Source organism: Balaenoptera borealis (genome assembly GCF_965194805.1).
Source record: "Balaenoptera borealis genome assembly, chromosome: 5".
Taxonomy (NCBI): Eukaryota; Metazoa; Chordata; class Mammalia; order Artiodactyla; family Balaenopteridae; genus Balaenoptera; species Balaenoptera borealis.
In genome coordinates, this window is record NC_138862.1 from 39,402,473 (window position 1) to 39,414,550 (window position 12,078).

The 12,078-nt window shown below is 34.4% G+C and overlaps 1 long non-coding RNA gene across 1 annotated transcript in view; it reads right to left on the bottom strand.

Moving 5' to 3' along the window:
- LOC309628922 overlaps window positions 1-12,078 on the bottom strand; it is an 82,471-nt gene that overhangs the window by 60,523 nt on the left and 9,870 nt on the right. The gene's annotated exons all lie outside the window — the stretch shown is intronic.

Consider the following 12,078-nt stretch of genomic DNA (forward strand, 5'->3'; position numbering starts at 1 on the left):
TTCAAAATGTTCAAAACCAAACATTTTGTCTTTCCCAGACCTCCTCTAATCTTCTCAATCTCAGGAACAGGCAACACCCTTCTTCCTGTTAATAAAGCCACATACCTAGAAGCCATCCTTGACCCAGTCCCCTCTCTCACCTACTCCATCTAGTCAAGACCAAATTAACAGATCTCCTAAGTAGTTTCTTAACCTCTATTTTAAAAATAAACTTTGACATATTTAAAAGCTAATAGTAATTTAGAAACTTAGAAATCAAAATAATATAATAAACACTTTGAACTGGCACTAAAATTAAGCACTAGAATATTACCAAAACTGTTGTATTTATCCTACATCCTGCCTCCTTTCAGAGGTTACCATTATTCTAAATATTAGATGTATCCTTAATTTGCTTTGATTTTCAAAATGTTTTTATTCATGTATTGTATATCCCTAAAAATAGTTTGTTTAATCATGCCTTTTTTTTTTAGTTTTACAGTTAGAGTATCATGCTATTTGTTGACTCTGGTTATTTCTGAGATTTACAGATTCTACTCCATGATTTACACAACACTTTTAGTAATCTTATAGAAAGTAGTTTACATTATGCCATTTAAAAAATTTTTTTCTATTCTTTGATTGCTTCCCAAACCCACTGGCATGACCCATAAAATTCAGGTCACTGTCTGCTTTTTAATGTAACTATCTGGACATGAAACTGTGTCCTAAAACCATCCTGAATTTTTTAAACTTCCTTTAATGTAACAAGCCCTTTCCCACCTCAGGTAACTGCCTCAATGTTTTGTTTCCTTTGACAGGGATACATTCCCCACTCCAACCCCAAGATTTCACCTTGAAGATTTCTACAAATTTTCTTCAAAAGATTTTTGATTCCTGCCACTCAATTTACTCTCTTTCCCAAGAATTTTTACTGTCTTCATGGAACTCATTAAAATTTATAAACATTATTTTTTCTTTTGTTTTGTTTCCCTTCTAATCCTTAACATGAGATGGAATGCTTAATAAATGTTCAGACTATAATTCCCATGACAGTCATTTTGTGTTATTCAATACTACACACTTATACCTAGTACAAGGGCTCATACTAGACACTAAATAAAAGTTGTTGAAGAGTGAACATTAATTTCCCTTAACCCATGGAACACACAGCAGAACAGAACAAGCAAGTTCCTAAGTGCTGATTTACAAGTTCTTCTAATGTATTTATTGGGAGAGGACTGATTAATTTAATTAAAATGGAGAAAATATAACACATACTATATTTGTGGATTATGTATCAAAACCAAAATTCTGTCCAAAAACTCCTATTCTAAATGTGTGAGAGTGGTGTCACCAAGATGGTAACATAGGGCATTCCTGACATGCTCTCTCACAAGAATCACAACTAACTACAATTCATGGACAAGACACTATTGAAAAAATCCTAGAACATGGAAGGAAGCTGAACCCCCGCCCCCCACCCAGCTTCACAATAGAGACCAAAACAGACTGCATGAGAAGGGTAAAAGGAGGAGCTATACACTGATTGCATTGCCCTTTACCCAGTATGGTGCAGCACCACACCGAGAGGTCTCCTCTGAGACAATGGTTTCTCCAGTGGGAAAATGGAGCCCAAGGTGGACATCCAGCTCCCCTAGCATTGTGGGTCACTTCTTGGGAGCCCCCACTCCAGTCTCACTTCATGAAGATTGCAGGGGAATCTGCAGTGCTTGACCACTGGGAAATGGATTGTGAGAAAAAAGTGGGGAGGGTCTTGCAACCAGTAGCTTTTTGATCTAGGCAAACAAAGTTCCTCTTTGCAGCACCCAAGTAGTATTCCCAGCCAGCTGATTTGCTCATCTGTAGAGTCAAGACAGTGACATGGTCTGACCAGGGAACTCAGCAGGGTGCAGGTGTACTTGATTTGTGTCCTTAAGTGAAGAGTCTTGTTAACCATGGAGCCTGGTCTGCTCCTGCCAACACAAGGGAGCTGAATCATACATAGGCCCATGGCTCACTGTAGTTCCTGGCCCCACCCAACCAGGAAGGCTGGCAACACCTGGAAGATGTATAGCCCAGTAACATTTGAGCAGTGAGTACCACAGGCAGAGCTGATTGTCCACAGAGCAAAGCTAGTGGCACTGTTCAGCCAGTGAACTTGAAGCATTGATTAGCTTGAGTCAAGACCACTGACAAAGAGCCTTGTCAAACTTGGAGATGGTTTTCCATCTCCACCTGGGCAGGGACACTAATTTATAGCCCTGTCCATTGCTGAATACTGCACTCAGTTCACTTAACCAAGGAACCTAACCAGAGCACATGGGAAGCTGTATAGCTCATCCAGCAGTCCCGCTTACAGTGGCACTGTAAACAGCACAACCCATGGCTTTCCCTGTGTGCAGAGCAAAACCAAAAGCCCCATCTGGCCAGGGAATTTTGTGCATAGTCTTGCATGATTTGTGTCCCTAAACAGTGGTCCATGTAGGCCCTAGGGACTGTTCTGCCCTGACAAGGCAGGAAAGCTAATATGTAGCCCCACGTACTAATGAGTACAGTATTTAGTCTGACCATCTAGTAAGCCTGACCAGAGAACTCAAGCAACTGTGAATCCTACCCTATAGCCTTGCTAAGGAGGGGAACCACTCCAGCAGTCCCACCCAACTGTTCTCAGCCAGTGGCACACACTTCACCTCTGACCTCAGAGCTTGGGTGGTGGCCTCACCCCAAAATAGGCCCTAATATCAAGCTTACCTGCCTAAGAACATTACCAGTGGACACATCTAGAAACCCAAACTGAGTTGACTGTTGAAGAACTGTCTCTGTTAAAGCAAAACTGTAAAGTCTGGAAGAGGAGACCACTTAACCACTTACTCAAGTGCACAGATACCAATGTACGAAATTAAGGATCAAGGGAAGTCAGATAAACATGGCACCACAAAAGTAAACTAATAAAGCTTCAATAACTAACCCTAAAAAAATAGAGCTCTATTAACCATCAGACAAAGAATTCTGAATAATTCTGTTAAAGAAATGTAGTGAACTACAAGAACACAGACAGATAACTCAGTGAAATTAGGGAAAGAATTCATGAACAAAATAAGTTCAACAATAAAATATAAATCATCCCCCACCAAAGAAAGAAATACTAGAGCTAAAATAAATAATGGCTGAACTGAGAAATTCAATAGAAAACTTCAAAAGCAGACTTCACCATACAGAAGGATTAGTGACTTAGAAGACAACACAGTTTGAAATTATCCAGCAAGTAGAGAAAAAGAGTAAAGAAAGCCAATGAGACTTAAGGGACACAATCAAAAGAAACAATATCTGCATTATGGAAGTTCCAGATGGAGAAGAGCATGAGAAAGGGACAGCTAGTATATTTAAAGCAATAATAGCTAAAAACTTCCTAAAGAGGAGTGGACATCCAGATTCATGGAGCCCAAAGGATTCCAAATAGGTTGAATCTGATTAGGGCTAGACCAAAACACATTATAAGCAATTGTTAAAAGTCAAAGACAAAGAAAGAACTTTGAAAGCAGCAAGAGAAGAGGGAATCCAATCAGACTATAGGTGGATTTCTCATCAGAAACTTTCAGACCAGGAGAAAGTGGAATGATATATTGAAGGAAAAAAATCTGTCAATTAAAAATTCTATAACTGGCAAAGCAGTCCTTCAAAAATGAAGGAGAGATAAAGACTTTTTCAAACAAAAAAAGATGAGTGTGTTTATCACTACTAGACTAACCCTACAAAAAATGCTAAAGGGAATTTTCAAAATGGAAGCATAAGGATGTTAATTAATATCATAAAAACATAAGAATGTAGCATAAAACTCACTGGTAATGGCAAATATATAGTCAAAATTAGATTTTTTAATATGGTAATGGTTGTGTGTAATTAATTTACAACTTTAGTTTTAATTTAAAAAACAAAAGTAATAAAAAATAATGATAACTACAGTAATCTGTATTGGATACACAATATAAAATACGTAAACTGTTAACAACAATAACCAAAAATGTGATGGGGGGAGGAGTAAAAGTGTAGAGTTTAGAAATGCTATTCAACTTAAGTTGCTGTCAGTTGAAATAAGGTATTATAATTTTAAGATATTTTATGTATGCCTTATGGTAACCACAAAGGAAAAGCCTGTAGTAAATACACAAACATGGTAAAGAAGTCAAAGCATGTTGATACCAAAAATCATTAAAACACACAAAAAGAGTAAGATATGCGGAACAATGAATCTCCAAAATAGCCAGAAACAATGAACAAAATGACAATATTAAGCACTTACGCATCAATAACTACTATAAATGTAAATATATTAAATTATCCAATCAGAAAACATAGAATAGCTAAATGGATTTTTAAAAATCCAACAATATGCTATGTACAAAAGATTCACTTTAGCCTTGAAGACACATATAGACTGAGAATAAAGGAATGAAAAGATATTTCAAGCAAATGGTAACCAAAAAAAGGGGGGAGGGCTAGCTGTACTTATATCAGACAAAATAGACTTTAAACTAAAAATGGTAAAATGAGAAAAAAAGGTCATTATATAATGATAGAGAATCTGAACCATCAAGAAGATATAACAATTATAAATAGTTATGCACCCAATATTAGAGCACCTAAAAAAGCAAAACCTAACAGAGCTAAAAAAAGAAATAAATAGCAGTACAGTAATAGTTGGGGACTTTAATACCCCACTCTCAACAATGGATAGATTATCCAGACAGGGAATCAATAAGGAAACAGCAGACTTTAACCACACTATACACCAAAATGGACCTAACAAAAAAAACATAAAACATTATATCTGACAACAGCAGAATACACATTCTTCTGATACACACTTGAAACATTTTCTAGGATGGACCGTATGTTAGGCCACAAAACAAGTCTTGTCAAATTCAAGAAGATTGAAATCATACCAAGGATCTTCTCTGACCACAATGGTATAAAACTAGATACCAATAACAGAAGGAAAACTGGAAAAATCATGAATACATGGAAATTAAAAACACCCTTGTTAACAACCAATAGGTCAAAGAAGAAATTAAAGGGTAACTAAAAACTTATCTTGGAAAAACAAACATGGAAACACAACATACCAAAACTAATGGGATGCAGCAAATTCTGTTCTAAGAGAGAAGTTCGTAATGATAAAAGCCTACATTAAGAAACAAGAAAGATCTCAAATAAATAACCTAACCCTAGTTTCTAGCCTCAAGAAACTAGAAGAAAAAACATTAAGCCCAAAGTTAGCAGACAGAAGAAAGTTATAAAGATTAGGGCATAAATAAATGAAATAGCAGGAAGACAACAGAAAAGGTTAACCAAACTAACAATTGGTTCTTGGATAAGGTAAATAAGATTTACCAACCCTTAGCTAGATTAACCAGGTGCAAAAGGAAGACCCAAATCAACAAAATTATGTATGAAAAATGAGACATTACAACTGACACCACAGAAATACAAAAGATTATAAGAGGCTACTATGAACAACTATATGTGAACAAATTCAACAACCTAGATGAAGTGGAAAAATTCTTAGAAACTTACAATCCACCAAGACTGATTAGAAAGATATAGAAAATGTGAATAGACTAATTACTCTTAAGGATATTGAATCAGTAATCAAAAATCATCCAAGAAAGGAAAGTCTAGGACCAAATCTTTCTAAAAAATCAAAGAGGAGGGAACACTCCCAAGCTCACTTTACAAGGCCACTATTACCCTGATACCAAAGTCAGAGAGGGATACTAAAAGAAAAAAAAACAAAAAAACAAAAAACTGCAAAACAATATCCTTGATGAATATAGATGCAGAAATTCTCAATAAAATACTAGCAAACAGAATTAAGCAACATATTAAAAGGATCATTCACCATGATAAAGTAGGATTGAGTCCTATGATGCAAGGATGGTACAACATATGCAAATCATACAATGTCATACATCACATTAATAAAATGAAATTTAAAAATCATATGATCATCTCAATTGACACAGAAAAAGCATTTGACAAAATTCAACATTTGTTCATTGTAAAAACTCTTAACAAATTAGGTATAGAAGGAATGTACCACAACATAATAAAGGCCATATGTGACAGGCTCACAGCTAACATTATATTCAGTGGTAAAAGTTTAAAACTTTATTAAGTTCAGGTACAAGACAAGGATGCCCACTCTCACCACTCCTATTCAACATAGTGCTGGTAGTTCAACCAGAAAAATCAGGTAAGGAAAAGAAATGAAAGGCATCAGAACTGGAAAGGAAGTAGAACTGGCTGTATTTGAAGATGACTGATTTTGTATAGAATACCCTAAAGACTCCACCAAAAAACTATTAGATGTAATCAACAAATTTAGAAAAGTTGCAGGATATGAAATTAACATACAAAACCACAACAGTTTCTATAAACTAACAACAATTTATCTGAAAAAGAATGAAAGCAACTCTATTTACAATAACATCAAAAACAATAAAATCCTTAGGAATAAATTTAACCAAAGAAGTGAAAGTTTTCTACTCTGAAAACTACAAGACACTGATGAAACAAATTGAAGATACAAGTAAATGGAGAGGTATCCTGTGTTTATGAATTTGTAGAATGAATATTGTTAAAATGCCCATACTACGCAAAGCTGTTTATAGAGTCAATGCAATCTTGATCAAGATTCCAATGGCATTTTTTACAGAAGTAGAAAAAAATTCCTAAAATGTGTGTGGAACCAGAAAAGACCCCAAATAGCCAAATCAATCCTGAGAAAGAAGAACAAAGTTAGAGGCATCATACTTCCTGATTTTGAACTATATTATAAAGCTATAATAATCAAAACAGTATCATACTGGCATAAACACAGACACATAGACTAAGGGAACAGAATTGAGAGCCCAGAAATAAACCCTGCATATATGGTTTAACTAATATTTGACAAGGAAGCCAAGACTACTCAACAGACAAAAAGAGTCTTTTCAATAAATTGTGCTGAGGAAATTGGATATGCACACGTAGTAGAATGAAATTAGACACTTATTTTACACCACTTACAAAAATAAACTCAAAATGAATTAAAGACTTAAATGTAAGACCAGACACCATAAAATTCCTAGAAAAAAAGAGGAAAAGAGCTTTTTAACATGAGTGTTGGCAATGGTTCTTTGGATGTGACACCTAATTTAATTGCACAAGCAATTAAATAAAAAAAAAAACAGAAACAAAAACAAAAAACAAGTGGGACTACATAAAACTAAAAAGCTTCTACATAGCAAGAGAAATGATCAACAAAATAAAAAAACAATCTTCAGAATGTAAAAATATATTTGCAAACCATATATCAGAGAAGAGGTTACTATCCAAAATATATAAAAACTCATACAACTCAATAGCAAGAAAATAAATAATCCAATTGAAAAATGGGCAAAAGACATGAATACACTTTTTTTCCAAAGAAGATAAATCGTCAACAGGTACACTAAAATGTGATCAACATCACTAATCTTCGAAACCACAATATCACCTCACACCTGTCAGAATGGGTAGCATCAAAAAGACAAGAGATAACAAATACTGGGGAGGATGTGGAAACAAGGGAACCCTTGTGCACTGTGGGTGGGAATGTATATTTGTATAGCCACTGAGGAAAACAGTATGGAAGTTCCTCAAATAATTAAAAATAGAATTTTCATATGACCCAGCAATTCCACTTCTGGGTATTTATCGAAAGGAAATGAAAACACTAACTTGAAAAGATACCTGCACCCCTATGTTCATAGCAGCATTATTTACAATAGCCAAGACATGGAAAGAAGCTAAGTGTCCATTGATGGATGAATGGATAAAGTAGTAGAAGATGGGGTATATAGGTAAAATTTATATATACACACACATACACAAAATTGTGTACGTGTGTGTATATAAATTATTAATAATAATAAATTATTTATTAATAATAAATTTATTATTCAGCCATAAAAAAGGAAATCCTGCTGTTTACAACAACCTGGATGGACCTTGAGGGCATTATGCTAATGAAAATAAGTCAGAGAGAGACAAATACTGTATGATCTCACTTATAAGTGGACTCTAAAGAAACAAACAAAAACACCCGCCAGGACAAATAAATACATAGAAAAAGATATCAGATTTGTGTTTACCAAAGGTGGGGAGTTGGGGGAGGGGAATTGGAGGAAGGTGATCAAAAAGTACAAACTTGAGTTATAAATAAATACTAGGGATGTAATGTACAACAGGATGACTATAGTTAACATTGCTATATGGTAAATTTGAAAGTTCAGAGAGTAAAATCCTCAAAGTTCTCATCACAAGGAAGAAAACAATCATTTTTCTTTTTTTTTTTTTGTATTTATATGATAATGATGGATGTTAACTAAGCTTATTATGGTAATCATTTCACAATATACGTAAGTTAAATCATTATGCTATACACCATACATTTATATAGTATTGTTTTTCGTATCTCAATAAAACTGGAAAAACTAAATTTATATATGTGCATCTTTAGACAATACAAGGATGATCAAGAGCAAACCAATATAATGTGGTAATTTTGGGTGCTGGACCATTATTCATTCTTTCAGTGTACTCTCATTATTTATTCCTTGACATACTCCATTATTATAATAGAACAAGCTTCTTATTGGACTGCTATTCTCTTTCATACTCTATGATCTTCTGTTCCTTCTATCATTCTTATTTTACTTATGCTCACCTTTATTTCTATCAATACCCACCAGTCCATAGCTTCAGAACTCTGGCTTAAAACCTTGGCAAAACCTTGTTTTTAGTTAGTTAATGTCCTATTTTACTTTCTTTTGTTATACTAGTAATGGTGAAATTGGGAATATAGTCAGACCAGTAATTCAGCCTCTGAGAAGACTGGAGTTTGGGGTGATTAGGCATCTCCATAAGATTGGTGGCTGGCAGAAAACTCAAGTATGATTTGGGGAAAGGGCTGATTTAGTGGGTGACTCAGAATGTTTTGAATTGCTCCTTTGATATGTCCCAGAAGCTGGCTGCTGTAGAAATTAGGATATATGTAGAGGTTAAATAATCTCAGCTATTCTGTTTGGAGGACCATAAAAAGGAGTAAATCAGAAAAGCCTATAAAATAACCTTATGAAATATAGAAAATTTAAAATAAAGATTGAGGAATTTCCTGTAAGAAAGACATTAAAAATTGTAGCTTAAAGCAATATGCTCAGATGGTTAAAGGCGGTTCTAGTGATGCCAAGGTCATATAGATCATATAAGGGCCAGTTAGTTTTGAATTAAAAAGAAAATCCTCCTCATGATAATGGATGCTACTCATAATCTAGATCCTTTGCAAATATGTGCTACAGACTCATTAGAAGCAGCAAGAGACTGAATCAGCTCAGACCATGTATATATAGACCTGGAAAAGTAATTTATAGTACATACACCACCAATAATCTTCTAGTAGATCTGCAGTAGCATCACTGTATATGAAGTTGAGCTCATTTTTATAACTATGATGAATAATTGTAAAATGTATAATTTTTAACCTTGCAGTATATAATCATAATTTGCTAAGAGACCTAAAAATGAGTATTTATAGGCTTTTAAATAATAATACCAGAATGGTCAGTATCATGAAAGGAAAGATATATTACACTAACTTTTTTTGAAACTCAATGTCTAAAAATAGTGACAATCTTGGATTGTGTAACAGGTAGAGATTAAGAAGCTATTGACCATAAAATCAAGACATGATAAAGTGTTGGTTTTTCATATAAATCCAAATCTTTGTACAGCTATTTTTTCAAGGTGGATCTATCCCAAATGTCAAATGAAATTGATCCAAAGTTTTCACAGCTGAGCCAGAATATGACTACATTTTGGATTCATCCTATTTTATCTGTGGATTCCAAATATGAACTGTTGGTGAAAATCATCTAAAATTGATCTTAAAACATTTAATTACAGACTATGATTTTGATCTGAATAGAATTATAACTTCTGCATTGATATATCACCCCAAGGCACTTGAAATATCTTTAAAAATCAGAATTGTTATTACTATTTTACCAATGAGAAAATATATAATCAAGAGAATGATGCTAACGGTTCAAGTAGACACCAGTAAAAATGACATGGTTTATAACAATAACTAGACCCTCAACACAGTACAGCAATTTTGTTTTTACTTGATCCTGGCTAATATGCTTTTGGGCTTTTCTCATTTGCTCTTTCATAATTTAACTATTCTTTTCAGTTTTTCTACTCATCTGTACCTACTTCATTCTAAAAAACTCCTTGTGCTCTGTATCACAAGGAAAATAAAGGCTATCCATTGTGAACTTCTCTGATCTTCAAATTATCCATCATTTCCTCCTTTCATAAATGCATGAATATCTGTCCTTTCTAAAAGTGTGAATCCCTCCTTTTGTTTATTTATCCCTCAACTTCTCATGTAATCCAGGATCTTGTTATGCCCATTGTCACCCTTTCTTCTGTTGCTTTAATTCTCCAGATGTTTTTCCTTTCCTTCAAACTGTAAATGTGCTAAAATCAAACAACAAATAAAAACTTCTTTGACTCTACTTTTAGTTCAAGCTGTTACAGTTACATTCTTCTCTACAACAAAATTCTACTTTCTCTACTCCCTTTATTCCTAGAAAGACTGCTCTCTGATTTCTTTCCACCTCACTTAGTTTTCTCATTTTAATTAGCATATAAATAACTAATTGCAAAGCTCTAAATTTCTATTCTAAATGTCTTTGCCAAATCAAATGCCTTCTTTTCAAAACTCCCCTCTGTGCTAATTTCTGGTTTTCCTTCTATTACACTGACCGTTCACTTTCAGACTTTCTCCCACTGGTTCTTCTTTATTTTTGACACTCAAATGTAGGTGTCCCTTAGAGCTTCATTCTTGACTGCTCTTCCTGTGGTTTCCAGACTCTACATATAGAGTGCACATACTCCCATATATACCTCAATCATGGTAACTCCACTTTTGTCAGCATTATATACAGTCTCTAAATGTATTTAAAACAAAGGATTTGTGGATTAGAAACAAAACAAAAAAACAAGTCTACCACCACCTAGAGGATTTCATTCATTTTCATCACTTTAAATGCAACAACTGAAAAGCCCATACCTTCTCTCTCAGGTTTACCCATTGGATAAGTCATTGGATAAAGAATGCCCTATTAAATCAAATCCAAGTTTATCATGTCCTTCCACATTAGTATTTGGGCTGATAACTATTTCATGACAGTTTATTTCTCTCTCCCCATTTTTTCCTGCTGGTTATGTTTTGGCCCAGCCACAAAGCTGAACAAACATGATTAGAGATTGTAAACACAATGGTACGTGGCCCAGACAGGAATAAGAAACAATAAAGAGCGGTGGGAATGACCTAAGCAGACCAAACAAACACATCTGCATGTCAGATGTTGCTCACTGATCGCCAGTATTCAGCCTCTGTGCTAACGGTCAGCATTCCCAGTGCTGGGCCTCTGTCACTTTGTCACGGTACTTGATGTTGAACTCTGATTATGGCTAATAACAGGTATCCAAAAATGTTTGAAAACTTAGTGAATAAACTGAGAAATACTCAAAGTGAAATGAAGCCCACTTACACATTCTAAATGGTTTATCTAGGTCTGAATATGGAGTGATGTACAGGTGAAGACACAGACAAACAATAATCACCAAATTTTCTATTTCCCCATCTTCTTTTGAGGGCTTTTTCCTAAATTCCTTAACTTAAAAATATATATATACTATCATTACATTTTGAGCAAATACACAGGATTTTCCCAAAGAGAATGCCATTGATACTACCCTTTTGCTACTGATATAAGGCACAGTTATCAGAAAAACTAAGTTCTATTTTGAAAGTAAATTTTTGTTCATTCAAAGTAAATTACTCCTTCCAGAATACAAGAAGGCAGACTGCAGTTTAACATTTTTAATGTCCCAGACGATGGTAATTTACTAAGATGAGAGGTTTACTTCTAATAGAGCATATTTTCCTAACACTCTCCTCTCATAGGATTAGACTCAATATTAATTTTTATCATGTTATGAGCA